Raw genomic sequence first — 17,469 nt, forward strand, 5'->3', positions numbered from 1 at the left:
TTTTTAGCTTCTGGATTTGATATGCTTTTTGACATTTTTATTTTATTTGAATTGTTTTGGTATATCATTTGCAACATTTAAGAATTTTTTTAAAAATTTAAAAATGATTTTTATTGCGTATTATAAGAATCCAGATGATTAAAAAAAGTCTTTCATAATTAAATGAAAAGGTTATTTTTAAAATAGTCCTTCAAAACTGATAAGATGTTTATAAACTGACAGTAGCTGAGAAGAGGAAGATAGGTAGTTGGGAAAGGTAATATATACATGGGAAAATGGCACAGGTATCTGCCCCAACTAGATGAACAGGAAGAAACTGATAACTGAATGAATGAGTATAGCTACTCCATGTGCAGTGTCACTGAACATACAGACTGAGGCCTTTCTCTTCCCACTTTACTTGATCTCACTTGTCTAAAAGCACAGTAACCTTGAGACTGGAAAATGTAGAAATACCAGCAGTTTTCACTGAAGTCACCTTCTTCCTAAATAAGTATCAAAAAATAGAGGACATAATTCAACATAAAATGAAAATTCTTCTGTGAAAATGGCAATAGCCTGATAAGGAGAATTTACTTTTATATCTATATTGGTTGATAGGTAAAGAGGCAACATTAGTAAAAACACTTGGAATTTTCGCCCACTCTGACATGTGATTTCAATATCCATGATTGGTTTCTAGCAAGCTGCCTTCCATCTCAAATCTGAAAAAATAAATAAATAAAATTTGGAGCCATTATTTGTTTGATTAACTTGTATGAGCCCAGCTGTTAGAACATTGAGTATGAATTTAGATAAGGGAATAAAATCAGCCTCATCTGTCCGGTCCTATTGTGTTGTGTTACCAATTATATTTTATGGAAAAAATCAGATGGAGAAAATGTTTGGCAGTAATAAAGCAGCTGACAACAGGAAAACAAGCATAGTTAGAGTTTAAGAACATCTTGGTTTTCTAGCCCTTATTCGTTAATTCTATCTTGTTTCCTTTTTGTTGTTGCTCTCTTTCTCTATCTCTTGATTGTTATTAATTTTCCTTTCTCTCCACCACTTATACAAACTATCAATCAAAAATTTTGTTTTTATATTTAAGGGATGAAGGCAATTACTAATTATTATGAGAATTATACTTTTTCCATTTTCAACTTTGTCTGGGAAGAGACCCAGGTCCTAAGTTTTACTGGACAGCTCAAGTCTCTAAAAGGGAAAAATAGTACTTAACAAAAGTTTAAGCACATAACATCAAAAATAGAGAAGATTCTGTTATATCCACGAACAAATGCATTTATTGGGAAAAAGGCAGATGTGCACAGATCTAAGCTACTCCCCAATCCTGTGTGAATTGAGGGGCCTTGCTGAGGTGTTGACACTGGCCCTGGGGAGTTCCTAATCTGAGTGCAGAGCCAGTTGCAAATGTGTTTTCAGTCAAATATAATTACTGAAGAACACAAACATAACGTTTGCCATCCAAGACCTTTGCAACTTGAAACCCCAGATTAACTTGCACTGAAGGCCTTTTGAGTGAAGATTAGTCTGGAAAGATTTTTCAGGAAAGAGGGTGTAGCTAACCAGATAGAGGAATCTGACTCCAGATCTAGTGGGCGGTCCCTCTTATTCATAGGCACTAGCCACAGCAATTACATGTTTTCCTCACTGATATGACAGAGGTGAGCCAAGACATAGAGGAGGGTATTATCTCTATCTTCACTGTAATATCAGTGCTGTGTTCAATATTCAGGCACAAAGGATTAGCTTCGTTTTCAGTGAGAGATTTATACAATAATGAGCTAAATCTGTGTTTAATAAGGTTTGTTCTTTTGTGTTCACTGTAATGTGGAAGTAATTTCAGTCTGTCTGCACAGAGGTCCCGACTGACTCCCATCACAGTATCGGCAGAGCTCCAGCCACACAGTGGAACATATCATCTCTGGTTGCACATGGCTGGCAGCCTCTGAAGACTGGGTTTAAACTGATGGGGCAGGTCTTTCCCATTCAGTAATGCCTGATACAAGTGGACTTTATTATATTAATAGCTTACCAATCTCCATTGTATTGAACTCTTTCCAGAAATTCTCCAAGGTTTGTACCCTACTTCATGACACTAATACATTATGCACAGAAAACATGTTCATATTATTGGAACAATTCGTATGTTTATATATGTACAAGCAAAAGTTAAACTAGGAGCAAGTATATGTTGAAATATATGTGTATGTGTATGTATGCACACATATAGTGGCAGTAAGATGCTGGACAAAGATGAAGATCTTGGCGGATCCTAATGCTGAATTTTGTAGAATTTTTAAAATATGGGAATTACTAAAAGGATCATCTTTAATAATTTAGAAGTTTCATTAAAATCGTATTGCAGATTCTGTGCTCTGCCCAGGTCCACTATAGGTCCTATGACATTAGGCAAGTCACTTAAACTCTCTGAGCCTTCCTTTATGCTGGATAAAATAAAAAAATTGAGCTAGCTAATCTCCAAGCTGCCCACCTGGTCCAAAGGACTGTGGTCATGACCAAAGGGATCCATAATGAACTTCCCCTCTGGAGAGGTTCCCAAGTTAGTGACAGAACTATAATGCTATAGAAAGTTCTATTTAACACTGTAGAACCCCAAGAGTGAAACTGAATCAAATAAAAATTCGCACTTACTTGAGAGCTCCTAATCTGTCAACATGTATCTGGTTTCACAGATGCTTTCTTTTTCTCTGATACAAAACTATTTATATTCAAGATGCATGGCATAAAAATTGTTTCTAAATACATCTTTATAAAGCCTCAATAGCTTAAGTTGTTTCAATTACCTTTTTTCTGCGTACCAAAGTACTCCCCCCCAAGTCTGAGGGTCAGAAACATGGAGAGTAGCTCACCTCTGCCTCATAGAGTCAAGTGAGGTCAGTTGGGGTGAGTCATACAGTTGTGGATTGACTAAAATGTTTACTTGGGGCCTGTTATGGACTGAATGTTTGTGTCTTTTCAAAATTTATATATTGAAATCATATTCCCATTGTGATGGAATTTGGAGGCAGGGCTCTTGGGAGGTAATTAGTATGAACTGAGAAGTGGGCCCTCACTGGACCCTGAATCTGTCAGCAGTTTGGTCTTGGACTTCTCAGTCTCCAGAATTGTGAGAAATTAATGTTTGTTTTATAATCCACCCAGTGTAAGGTCTTTCATTATAGTAGCCTGAACTGACAAAGGCAGGGCCATATGTGTGACCTCAGTTTGTGCTGTTGGCTACAATCTGTCACTCCCCTGACCTTGGATAATGACTGTGATGGCAGGAAGAACCACAAAGATTTCTCTCACATATGTGGCAACTCAGGCTTGTCCATGTGCCCTTCTGTCACCCTGTGAAGCTAGGGTGGGCTTCCCACCACATGGCAGTCTCAGGGGAGTTGGATTTCTTACATGGTGACTGCCGTTCAAGAAGGAGGAAGTGGAAGCCTCCAGTCCTCCAAAAGACTGGGCTGGAAATGGCATAAGGTCACTTCCATCATATTTTATTTGCTCAGCCGGATTTGGTAAGTACACAAGCAATCTCCATCTCTGGGTGGTAGGGATGGTCAAGAATTTGCAACCATCTTTAACCTGCCACAGTAACCACTCCTGGTTTAGTTACTTTCCTAGAGGCAGAAGAATTGTTTAGATTTTGTTGTCTATGTGGATACCTTCTCCATTTTTGTTACTGGCAAGTTTAAATGACCAGATTTTTTTCCAAAGAGATATTCAACCAGGATGAGGGTATAACTAATATTCAGAAATTTAACACAGGCCTCACTTGTAAAATGCCTTCAGCAGTTCAATATAGGCAGCAGAGGGTAAAGTGCTTTTTGCATTGGAAGCACATACTTTGACTCTCAGATGGAGATAATCTCACTTGAAAAAACTATAGAGCTTCACTGACGATGGATAAATAATTCTGTAAAAAAAAACCAAAACAGTATATGAGTTTGCTAGGGCTGCCATAAAAAAGGTGTCACAGACTCAGCGGCTTAACTAACAGAAATGTATTTTCTCACAGTTCTGGAGGCTAACAATCCAAGATCAAGATGTTGGCAGGATTGGTTCCTGAGGACCTTGAGGAAGAATCTGTTCCAGAACTTTCCCTTTGGCTTGCCAATGGCCGTATTCTCTCTGTGTCTTCTCATGTCTTCTCTGTGTATTTGTTTCCAAATGTATTCTTCTTATAAGGACAGTAGTCATATTGAAAAAGGGACCACCCTAATAACCTCATTTTAACTTGATTACCTCTTTAAAGACCTTATCTCCAAATACCATCACATTCTCAACTATTCAAGAATAATGCGTCAATACATGAATTTTGTGAGGGGCAGGGAGACAGAATAAGACCAACCCACAACACCCAGATACATAGCACAGTCTTTTTCTTCGAAGCCCCCTGTGACCGTGCCCACTACTTCATCCTCCAATTAGCTATATTTGAAAAAGTACAAGGGAAAGAAAAGTTAGAGGGGGAAGAAAGAGAGAAAGAAGAAAGACAACATAGATTATGTGCCCTAGATGTTGGCCTTACAAAATGGGAGCAAATCTTAACCAATCATTGTAGCAAAACCTTTTGTTTATGAAGAAAGTTCCTTTTGTTTCTTTTCAGTCCACTCTATCTGCTAATTAAAATCAATAATATGACATGCCATGCTGTCTTTCCTACCTGATCCACTTACACTGTATTGTCAGGTTTGGTTTATTTCATTTTCTGGGCTTATTTGCCAGTTAATCATTTGTTTTTATATTACAAAGTGGCTCATCTCTGCCTCATTGCACACTGAAAGTAATGCCTGACAAGCGATTGTCCAACGCTCACCAAACCATGCTTGTGCAGGTTGGCAAAGGATGCTCTCAGCATAGACAAGCTGACTTATTTAAGTACAGCCAGCCTGCCTTTGCCATCTCACTGTCAGATCTGCTCATAGGTCCTGACACAGGGAAAAGAATCAGAATGATATATAGAATTAAAGGATAATGGAACTGGAATAATGTTGAGCATCTTAATTAGAGACTTTGGGCAGGATATAATCATACACGTGAGTTGAATATGTACTTAGGAGAATATTAGAATCTTTGAAAAACAAGGAAGTGTTAGTAATTCTTTAGCTAGCAAAATGCACTGTTTTATGGAATGTAAAACAAACAGCACCAAAGAAAACAGTTTTATAAAATGACTTTTCCAAGGTTTACTCATTTCTTCATATAAAAGAGAAAGTGCTTCCAATTTACTGTGAAGATTTATAGCATTATTTACTTATGTAAAAGAAAACATTTTTCATTAATTATTTTGCCCATCTGCTGAGTCCTCCCGTATTTCATATTGTACCAAGGTCTATCAATAAACTGATAAGCTCAGTGCAAACAGAATAAATGTGCTTTTAAGACATTGTGCAGCACTTCATTTATTTAAATGAAGCTATTGCTCTAACATCAGTGGGACATTCAATTTGATTTTTTTCCTTACTGAAAATGGATGTTCACTACTGACATTCACACTTTATACCTTAAGTCGTTGATGATAAACAATACATAGCTGCTAAAAAAGATGCCTGAGTTGAAGGGTGGAGTGTGAAACTAGCTGGTTAAAGTGAAAATTGAGCCCAAGACTCATAACCTCAGCTTTGTAGAACTGCCTTTAAATTGGACTTTGGTCTAAGGTGGTTGAATATAGCTCTGAGTGGCATTACTCTCTAATCCAAGAAATAATTTGCAATCAATACAACTTTTAGAATCCAAAAAATCCTAAGTATAAGGCAATTACAGGTGGATTAGAAAATAAAATTTACTGGTAGAAAAGAGTTAATGTAAAATTTAATTTTCTTATTTGATAAACAGCATGGCTAATAAGCCCAAGTGTTAAAAAGCCCATTAAAGATAAATATATTTTTGACAAGCAGCTTTTCAATAGGAGATTAAGAACTGAAAACTCACTATAAGAATGGGTGGGATTTACAAACCTTGTGAATAATTTCAGAGCAGGCTAGGGCAGCTTGACACCCTGAAAACCTTGCAAAATTAATCTTTCATGACAATATTTGAAGACTGCCACCACTGTCATCCCTTCAACAAATATTCACTGAGCTGTGACAAGCACAGTGCTTGGGGCTGTGAATAGCACAGTGGCATATAACACGGACTATGACATCAAGAAGTTCATGGTTGGTGTCACTTATTTAACAAGCATTTATTGAGCACTACCTATGTAATAGGCACCTTGCTAAATACACCCTGGGGATTAAATAGAACATATGACACAGTCCTTGTGCTCAAGATTTACCTAACCGCACCATATACTGATTTATGGAAATTCTGAAACTACGTTTGTCATTTACCTAAAAAAGACACTAGCTAATTGATAGAGAAATTTTCTGCAAGATTATCTCTCAGCCCTCAGGCAACTGCATCTTTTTTGCTACCTCACCTCTATATTCTTAACGGCTCTGCTCTGGTTTTTGTAAGTGGTGTTCCTTGTGTGGCCTGTATTTTGGAACCTCTGCTCGTGTAATGGTGTTTGCCACACAGTTGAACTTTTGAACTAATTCTTCTATGTTGTGATCACAAAGTTTTCTTAGATACCTTTTGTACCTGGTTCTCAATTTCCACTTGCTTTGACCCTTCATGTGTATATCCTGTAACTGCTGTCTGTTATCTGAAAATATCCTTTTTCAGAAAGCCTAATTCTAGTATTTTACTTTGTTGCATTTCTAGATGAGTAATATTCATTGTCTAATCTGCTTGAAAACTGACTAAAATCCCTATTTAACATTTATTTTTAATTCTGATACACTAAAATCCAAATGTTATTCAGCTTTTAACATAATGAAAGAAGAGAAACTTGCATATTAAAACAGAGATATTCATCTAATTAGTCTTACTAATAAAAGTCCTAGGTCGGTTGAAAAATAGAGAAATATTTGAAAAGAGACTTTGCTTTGACATTGTTGAATTCAAAGTCACCCAGAAAGAAAATTTGACATAATACAATTTTTTGTCTTTTCAAATTTCCCACTGAGAAACAAAAATAAAATTCTAAGCCTCCAGATGATGAAAACAAGCCTCTCTTTGTCAAGGGGAACCTCATGGAAACCTTGGAAGCTGAGTTCATGACCATGGTGGGATGGGGGAGCAGACATGCGTTATATCCCCACTCCCTTGCTACCTGTCATTAGGCTTTCTTCCCTCAGGGCTAAACAGAAACCAGCTCTTTCAAGAGTCTTACCAGGTATAGAACAAAGACAAAACTAGATTCATTCTTCCTTCATCCCTCCCTGAGATGTCCACTTCCTCTATTTCCTTTTCTTCAAATGTTCACTTTATCTTATGCAAAACGTAGATTTAGCAAACACCAGCTAAAGTCTCACACGTATGTTTTTATTCCTTTAACTGCTGCCCTCCTCCCCTCTTTTAAAATAAAATGTACAAATACTAAACCTCTGGAGAAACTCTTTGGACAAAACAGTCACATGTGCCTGTGACTTGAGTTTTTCCCAGGTGCACCCTCAGGCTGGTTCAATAAACCTTGATGATTTAAGATTTATTATGCCTCAATTACTCATATTGGTTTCATCACCATATTTTAGGCGGCTGTTTGTTACTCACTGGAATACTCCTTCATTCCCAGAAATCCTGAAAATTCTTCCAAACATATAAGTTTAATGAGCATTTTAATTCTCATTATCTAATTCTAATACATATCTAATTCTCTACGTAGGGTATTATGAGTACATGTTTTTTCACATCACCCTTTGGCTTACCTTATTACAGCAGCAACAATGTTTTACTTATTTTAGTTGCAGTTAGAAGGGTTTCTTCTAATCACATTACATTTTCATTTGACAAATTTATGAAAAGAAGCCTTAAAAAAACTTGCCAGGAGAACGTGATAATTTATGTCAAAATTACATCGGCTGATTTTTAAAAATTTTTATTTCCATGCTTTTGGGAATGCAGTTGGTTTTTGGTTATGTCGATAAGTTCTTTCGTGGTGATTTCTGAGATTTTAGTGCACCTGAGCAGTGTACACCATACCCAACATGTAGTTTTTTAATCCCTCATGCCCCCAACATTCTCCCCTGGGTCCCCAAAGTCTTTGACATTATTCTTATGCCTTTGCATCTCATAGTTGAGTTCCCACTTGTAAGTGATAACATATATTTGGTTTTCCATTCCTCAGTTACTTTGGGTAGCTCTACCCAGTAGTAGGCTTGCTGGATTAAATGGCAGTTTCTACTTTCAGTTTTTTAAGGAATCTCCATACTGTTTTCCGTAGTGGTTGTTCTAATGTGCCATGCTCTTCTGTATTTACAGTAGGAGTTGTTAAAGCAAATTAAATATGGCCTCAGAAGGACTCCATACTTCTATATTTGAGTTCTTGTGGATGAACTGCAACCTAACATAATAGGTAGATAAAATTGAAAATTTAATTTAGAAGTATGTGCCTGTAACAGTGACTGAGTCTGGGTGAATCCCAAGAGCCATACTTCAACCAGTCATACACTGTTGAATGCTCAAACTGTGTTCAAATAAAGCAAATGCCGAGCTGTAGTTAATCCAGATGTTTTTGTACTTCACTTCCAATTTCTGTACATCACTTTACTTTTCTATAAACTTGTTCTGAGCACAAGGGACCCCTGGAGTCTCTCTGAATCTGCTGTGATTCTGGGGTCTGCCTGATTTGTGAATTGTTTATTGCTCAATTCAACTCCCTTAAATTTAATTCAGCTGAAGTTTTGCTTTTAACAGAGTTAAAAAATCAAAATCGAGTTAACTGTTAGAGTTGTGTTTCTGATGACCTTAAAGGGCTCGGTTGAGAGATTTTAATAAAATTGTGCAGAGATATCTCGCCTACTTGGTCACTCACAGAGCCTGGATTTATCAAATTTTGTTTGTATAAGATTTGTATTTTTTAAACAAAATAACATTCCCTGGATTCAATTTTAAAGGTTAATAAAGCCAGTTGAAAAAAGAGAAACAATTAGCTAGGAAATGATTCTTTTGACATATATGGTATGGAATTAGTGCAATGGCTTTTCCACCATGTCCTCCCTCACTTTACCTTTTCCTAATTAATCAATCCATTTTTTTAAATGTACAGATATAAGGAATTTTAATTTTGGTTAATGACAGCAAAGAAGTATATTCATCTGCTAGGACCCCCACAACAAAATACCAGAGACTTGCAGGCTTAAACAACAGAAATTTATTTTAGAATTCTAGAAGCTGGAAGTCTAAGAGCATGGTGTCAGCAGGGTTGTTTGTTTCTGAAGCCTCTCTCCTTGACTTGCAGTTTGGCCACTTCCTGGCTGTGTCCCCATATGGACTTTTCTCTATGCGTACATCTCCCTGGTGTCTCTTTGCACGTCTGATTTTCTTTTTCTTATAAAGACAGCAGTGAGTTTATATTAGAACTCACCCTATAGACCTAATTCTAACTTACTCATCTCTTTAAAGGGCCTATCTCCATATTCACATTCTGAGGTACTGCAGTTAGGGCTTCAGTATAGAAACTTGGAGAGGGCACAATTTAGCTCAGAACAAGAAGAGACTGATTACTCATTCATTTAACAATGAATTTGTCATTCTTATGCTTCAAAGTTGTGATCTGGTCTTCTGAATTGCTTTTTTACACTGAGGAGTTTGCAGAAAGCAGCATCTAGGTTCATAAAACCATGCCTTCATGGAGAAACAATACTAAAAAAGTCTTTACAAATTATCCACACCAAACAGATTTTGGTTTATACCTGTTAACACATGAATAAGGATTTCGCTTGTTCAGAAAATTATTTAGTCATGGAAAATGTATGTATGTCTCTTTATGCCTTTATGGATTTGATTAATTCAACAAATTAATGTGAAAATATTAGTGTGTATCAGTAATGGGCTACAAACTTTTGCAGGGAGCTTCCATATACATAGTATTTTCCTGTAATTGATATGCCATGGAACCCAAAGTTATTACAGGTCTCTTTTTCTGCCTGAAGTGGCATTGTAAAGAGGAAGTAATCACTGATTCCTTGGTTAGAAGCTTGGGCTCTTAAGTTAGGGAATCCATTCTTCTTATCTCAATTCTGCCACTAACAATACATAATTTTGACATCTGTTCAATTTTTTTCGTCTGGATTCAAGCCCACACCTTAGCATTGTGGAATAATTACCTGAGATAATTCATAGAAAGCAGTAGGTGCAACAGTGATCACAGTAAAGCAGCACTCTTTAAAATATTTGAATATATAAAACTTGTGCAGGAAAGGGAAGTGAAATAACTCCCTTCCCACCCTGCCTGGCCAAAAAAAAAAAAAAAAAAAAAAAAAAAAAAATCCAACAATAATACATGTTCGAAACTATTTGTTGATTAAACAAATGTTAGCTATTATTAGATATTCTTTGGTAGAAAAACATAATTCTCTATTTTAAATTTTGAGTAGTGGTAATATGCACCACATGTGCATTACTTATTGTATTTCAAGAACTCTGTTATAGACATATATCACCTAAATTAACATTCGATAAGTGCTCCACATTGTTTTCCCTCTCTGCACAACATCTTGGAAGAACTAGCCTGTCAGAATAAATTCATCTTTGACGTACCTGAGGTGATTCAATAGTATATACATATATACACACACTAATATATGTTTATATAATATATACACAAATGTGTGTGTATATTATGTATGTACATGTATATCTACATATGTGTGTACATATTATATATGTGTATAGTTATATATGTATATATATGTATATGTTCATATTTGTATATATTTACATATATACATATACTACTGAATACATACATACATATTTATGTGTGTATATACACACACATATGTATATGTATGTGTGTGTGTGTATGTATATATATATAAAATATCTAGGCCCATTAGCCTATTAACTGTAAATGAGTAAGCCATACTAACAACAAGAATATATACATGCATTTCTCTATGGTTAGCTAAAGTATGCTTCCAGATGATGCATTATAAAAGAAGTTGTGAAATCTTTCTCTAGGCATGGCCAAGAGAATTGTCTCTCTTCTACTCAAACAAATGTCATTTGTTTATTTATTCATTTTTTAGTGAAGAAGCCCCTGGATATGGCAGGATAGGTTCAGAGAGGCACACTTTTTTCTTGTATTATCTCACCTCAGCTACTCCTCTTCTATCTCACCTGTACCTACTCAGCTACACCACTGTCAAATTCTCTTCTTTACTTGTTTATGATGCTGCTTTCTTTTATCAAGTTATTTTTAATAATTCCAAGACAAATTTTCACATCTTTATTTTGCTTATTAAATATTTTAACTTTCAGCAAAACCTCTAGTTATCCACTCTTAAATATGCTTTAGCTGAGACCAGCTTCCTCTTTGTGTATAGGACCCTGAAGTTTTCTCTCTAAGAGCTTAGTATTATATAATGATGTTCTCTATCACTGTGCTGAAAAAAAAGGTGGGATATTTCCATCTCAGCTTTCGGTAAGCTAAGAACATTTCTGGTTAGGATAGGACTTGAAATTGATCTAAAGCAAGTAGAAGTATGGATACCAGGGTACTTTCTGAGTAGTACCAACACTAATCCTCCTTGTGAAGTCTTTAAGGGTGTTCTGTGTTAGGCCTTTCTTCTATTGCTATAAAGAAGTACTTGAGATTGGGTAATGTATAAAGAAAAGAGGTTTACTTGACTCATGTTCTGCAGGATGTACAGGAAGCCTCATACCAGCCTCTTCTCAGCTTCTAGGGAGGACTCAAGGAGCTTTTGGTCATGGTGGAAGGCAAAGAAGGAGCAGGCATTTCACATGGTGAAAGCAGGAGTAAGACAGGCGGGAGGTGCCATACACTTTTAAATGAACAGATCTCCTGAGAACTCGCTCACTATCACGAGAATAGCACCAAGCTATGAGATATCTACCACCATGACCCAAGCACCTCCCACCATGCCCTACCTTCAACATAGGGATTACAATTCAATATGAGATTTGGCAGTGACATCTATTCAAACTATTCAAATCATTCCAACCCTGACCCCCAAATCTCATATCTTTCTCACATTGCAAAATAAAATCATGTCTTCCCAATCATCTCCCAAAATCTTGACTCATTTCAGCATTAACTCAAAAGTTCAAAGTGTCATCTGAGACAAGGGAAGTTCCTTCTACCTATGAATCTGTCGGTTCTGACCCCACATTTCCTCTCTGAACTGCACTAGTGGAGGTTCTCTGTGAGGGCTCTACCCCTGTAGCAGGCTCCTGACTGGACATCAAGGCTGTTTCATATATCCTCTGAAATTTGAATATCTGAAATTCTGCCCCATCTCCTTAACTCTTGCATTCTATGCACCTGCAGGTTTCACACCCCATGGAAGCTGCCAAGTCTCAAGGTTTGTGGCCTCCAGAGCTGTGGCCCAAGCTATATCTGGAGTCCTCTGTGCTGAGGCTAGAGCTGAAGCATCCTGAATGTGGGCAGTAGTGCAGGGCAGCTGGGCCCTGGCCCCTGAAACCATTCTTTTGTCCTAGGCTTCAGAGTCTGTGATGGGAAAGCCTTCATCTTAGATCTTAAAAATGCCTTCTAGGCCTTTTTCCCATTGTCTTGGCTATTAGTATTTGACTCCTTTTTAGTTATGCAAATTCCTCTAGCAATTGATTGCTCAGTAGCCTGCCTAAATTCCTTCCCCAGAGTTGGGCTTTTCTTTTATACCACATACCCAGCCTGCAACCTTTTCTAATTTTTATACTCAGCTTCTTATTTAAATATAGCTTCCAACTTTAAGTCATTTTCTTGCTCCTGCATCTGAGTATAGGCTGTTAGAAGCAGCCAGGCTACATCCTGAATGCTTTGTTTCTCAGAAGTTTCTTAAAAGAGATACCTGAAATCATCACTACTTTTTTCTTTTTGAGATGGGTCTTACTCTGTTGCCCAAGCTGCAGTGCAGTGGCATGATCTCAGCTCACTGCAACTTCTGCCTTCCAGTGATCCTCCCACATCAGCCTCCCAGGTACCTGGGACCACAGGTGCATGCCACCATGCCTGGTTAATTTTTGTATTTTTGGTAGAGATGGGATTCATGAAGTTGCCCCGGCTGATCTCAAACTCCTGCCCTCAAGTGATCCACCCACCTTGGCTTCCCAAAGTGCTGGGATTACAGGCATGAGCCACTGTGCCCAGCCACCTAAGTCATCACTTTGAAGTTCAACCTTCCACAAATCCCTAGGGCATAAAAAGAACACAACCAAGCTCTTTGCTAAGACATAATGTGCACTACTTTTGCTCCAGTTCTCAATATGTTTCTTGTTTCCATCTGAGACCTTGGCAGCCTGAACTTTACTGCCCGTATCATTATTAGCATTTTGGTCACAATCATTTAACCAGTCTCTAAGAAGTCCCAAACTTTCCCTCATCTTCATGTCTTCTTCTGAGCCCTGCAAAGTTCTCCAACCTCTTCCCATTACAAAGCTCCAAAAGTCTTCCAAATTTTCAGGTATCTTTATAGTAATACCCATTCCTCACTACCAATTTTCTGTGTTAGGCCATTCTAGCATCACTACAAATACTCGAGATTGGGTAATTTATAAAGAAAAGAGGTTTAATTGGATCATGGTTCTGAAGGCTGTATAGGAAGCATGGTGCCTGCATCTGCTTGGCTTCTAGGGAGGGCTCAAGGAGATTTTACTCATGGTGGAAGACAAAATAGGAGCAGGCAATTCACATGGTGAAAGCAGGAACAAAGGGAGGGTGTATTAATCTGTTCTCATGTTTCTAATAAAGACGTGTCTGAGACTGGGTAATTTATAAAGAAAAGAGGTTTAATGGACTCTGAGTTTCACTTTTAAACAGCCAGGTCTCCTGAGAACTCACTCACTATCATGAAGAACATGAAGGATTCACCCCTATGACTCAAACACTTCCTTCCAGGTCCCACCTTCAACACTGCAGACTACAATTCTACATGAGATTTGGTGGGGACATATATTCAAACTATATCACTTCATATTTAATTATTTCAGGGCTCATATTCTGCAGGTTATATATACTCTCTAGAGGTTAATGATAGTAAAATACATTCTGGCCTAATTTTACTACTTAATATTATTTTAGCCATATCATACAAGATAATAAATATAGTAAAATATATGAGGAATTTTTGTAAAATATATGAACAATTTTCAATTGTTCCAAAATTTGTGACCGTCTTTAGGTCTAAGAAAAATAAAATTTTCTAAAATTTGAATTATAAAACATGCCTCTGAATGCCATAGAAGAATAGCAAATGTATATATTATAAAAACTCCAAATGAAGAATAAATAATGCAATTGTAGATATTCCTCCTGGTGATAACAGTTAGCAGCTCATGATGACTTGACATGAAAATCTTCCTACTGGAATGTGAGTCAGATCTTGGGAATAGTGATTTCAGAAGTCTAGGCCTGTTCAACAAAGACAATTTTGCCCAAAGAGAGATTTGGCCCTTTCTCTCGACTCCTGGGAGATAACTTCTAAGCCCTTGGTGTGTCCTACTTAATAAAAGTGTCTGTTTACCTGGGAGCATCGGGACATGCCAGATAGTCTATGCTAACAATGTAATTTATGATAGGAGACCTTGAATCATGTGATATCAATTTGACCTTGGGGAAGCTGGAGACTAAGATCAGACATGCAGGTGGTCAACTACATTTGGATAACTGAGTCCCACCATAAAGTCTAAACACCAAGGCTCCAGTAAGCATCGCTGGCTGGCAATACTCTGTGTTTATTGTCACACATCATTTCTAGAGAAGTAAATGCTCTCTACTCAACTCCGCTAGGAGAAGACAATGGGAAACTCCATGTCAGAAACTCCTGCACCCTCCTCTGTATGCCTGTATGCCTCCTCTTTGGCTAATACATTGAATTTGTATTCCTTTATTGTAGTAAACCATTTCTGTAAGGAAAACTGCTTTGAGTGAGTTCTGTGAGTTCTTGTAGTGAAGTATCAGACCCAAGATGGTTGGGCAGACTTCTGAATCTTCAGCAGGTGCTAGCAGTGAGGGCAGGTGAGGGCAGTCTTGGGCATGCCCAGACTTCTAGTTGATATCAGAAGTAACTAGTTTGGGGGACCTCCAAGCTTGTAGTTGGTATCAAAAGTGATGGAGGTCTTGAGGACTCCTGAACTCTGTAGAACCCCAGCAAAGTAAATACAAATATTATAACAAGTTTCAATGTGTAAACATTTCTTAGGTGGGTGGTACAGTATAATTGAAAAACCATAGACTGTGAACCCAAAGTGGGGCTCAAATTCTGGATCAGTCATATAGTAGCTGTAAATAGAATATTGTCATTACGTGGCACTGGCTTTTGAATTTTGAAGGTCAAAGATCAAATTCATACTCCACCACTACTCTTTTACACAAGTTATTTTATCTCTTTTCATTATCTCATTTGTAAAATGTATGTTCATTACCTTAAAAGAATATTTTGAGAATTATACAAGCCAAGAATTGAAAAATTCCTTATATATAAGGAGCACGATGAAATGTTAAATTTAGTGACTATACTATTCAAGCACTTGTGTATCACTTTGCTATTTCTAAGTAGAACAGTGCACAAGAAGATATCTTGAATCGCTCAAGAGGCCCCAGGGCTCAGATGTGCTTTCAGAGTTAGTAGGGGACCTATCTGTTCATGCCACTAATATTTAGTGAGTCCACTCCACCAGCTATTGTTTTAGGTTCTACTGTAAAAAAGAGATAAATATATGTGCCTTCTAATGGGAAAAGAGAGAAAAACCTCAGATAGAAAGATAAATAGATACATATAAAGAATATATGGCATATTAATGATAAATGCTAATAACACAGATAAAGCAGGTAGGGGTGATAGGGAGTGTGGAGGTAAGGTAAAAAATGCTAACTAGAGTGACCAAGGAAGGCTACACTGGAAAAGTGACACTTCATTAAACACTGAAAGGGGGAGAAGGAAAATTTTCTACAATTTTCTTTTAGAAAACAAAGAAAATTAAAAGAATCTTGGATGAGAATGAGGCTGGTATGTATAAACAATAGCTATAATGTAATGAGTTTGCATACTTCACAGTTACAACTCCCCATTGGGAAAGTTAATTTCAAGAAAATATCACTAAAGCTTCTTTGAAGTATAAGAAAAAAATGCTTTTGGAGAACTCGAAGCCTTGCATGCCAACTATTCACTTATTAAATCAATTTCACGTGCAGATTAATTTTCTAAAGCATAGAGATGTTTATATATAATTATATATGCCCAAGGTATTTGAAAAGAGTTTTCTAATGACAAGTAAGATTCTAGGCTTTTCTATTGAAAAAAGTAATCATGCTATCTTTTACTAGGACATACTGAATTGAAAATAATTTCAGGCTTTTATCCTGTGTTGGAAATTCACACAATTAATATGTTTATCGTCTTTGTTTTACAAACACCTTTCCCTATCTCTGCCTCAGTACGTTATTTTTCTTTTATATTTCTCTGCTGCTTCATTCCAAATTTATTTTTGGGAAGAAATAATGTGCTATTTAATTTTTCATCACAAAAGAAAAATGTATTTCCAATTTTTTAAAGTTAAAAAATGTGTATGGAATAGTCCCTTCTAGTAGGTGATGATTATCTGTATGTCCAGAAGCCAATTATATATTTTTTTTCAAAATCACATATTGGTTTTGAATTGAAACAAGAACACATTTATGAAAAATGGCTTTTTCAAAAGAGAATTGACAATGCACAGTGTACAGGTGCATAGGAGTAAATTGGACCCTATGTATATTATTTAAAGTCTTCAATCAGCTGTCCCAGAGTTGGTAAGGAATTGCTATTCACTTGAGTATATTATGCTCTCAGGACCTCCTTTTGCATTAACACGCCAATGAGTCAGTTGCATCAAATTCATCCAAGGTGCATGAGAAATTCTAATCCCCATGACATTTAGGTAATTTAGTGTGTTAAAAGAAGAACTCAAGCCTTTATAAGAAAGATGATTACTTTGTATTGTGTTGGTAAGAGATCATAGATTGTTCTTCTATGCCAAATTAATTTTTTTATATTGTTGCTTTCTTGAAGAAAAATTCCAAGCATATTTTTGTAGTAAATGAGGAGCAAGCCATTTAAGCCTCCCATGCTTGCAACTCAAATAGCAATCTGGATTGCTATAATGGAGAGAGACTCAATATAATTTAAAAGCAGAGAGGGTATTATGGAGAAAGGGTCAGGCCTTTTGAATTGCAGAAAATAACAAGTATGCTTATGGGAAAATTGTTCATTGCAAATCCTTCCTTAAAATAATTTTAAAGTAAGAATTGTACATTTTTATTTTCACTTTTAAACTGGCTAGATTTACTTCCTTTATGTGTTCGATTTCACTACATGAAGAGATTTAAATTTAATAATTAACTCTCATCACTTTCTAGCTTTTAACCAAAACTAATAATATATATTTTGTTTCCACAAGCGAGAGAAAATA

General features: G+C 36.6%; 1 long non-coding RNA gene across 1 annotated transcript in view; it reads left to right on the forward strand.

The window, feature by feature from the left end:
• LOC114678700 (uncharacterized) overlaps window positions 1–5,379 on the forward strand; it is an 81,988-nt gene extending 76,609 nt beyond the window's left edge. Inside the window, exon 3 of the long non-coding RNA XR_003730162.2 lies at window positions 4,028–5,379. This is a non-coding gene — a long non-coding RNA (uncharacterized LOC114678700). The remainder of the gene's footprint in view (window positions 1–4,027) is intronic.
• The last annotated feature ends 12,090 nt before the right edge of the window (window positions 5,380–17,469 follow it).

This window comes from Macaca mulatta, chromosome 6, assembly GCF_049350105.2.
Source record: "Macaca mulatta isolate MMU2019108-1 chromosome 6, T2T-MMU8v2.0, whole genome shotgun sequence".
Classification (NCBI taxonomy): Eukaryota; Metazoa; Chordata; class Mammalia; order Primates; family Cercopithecidae; genus Macaca; species Macaca mulatta.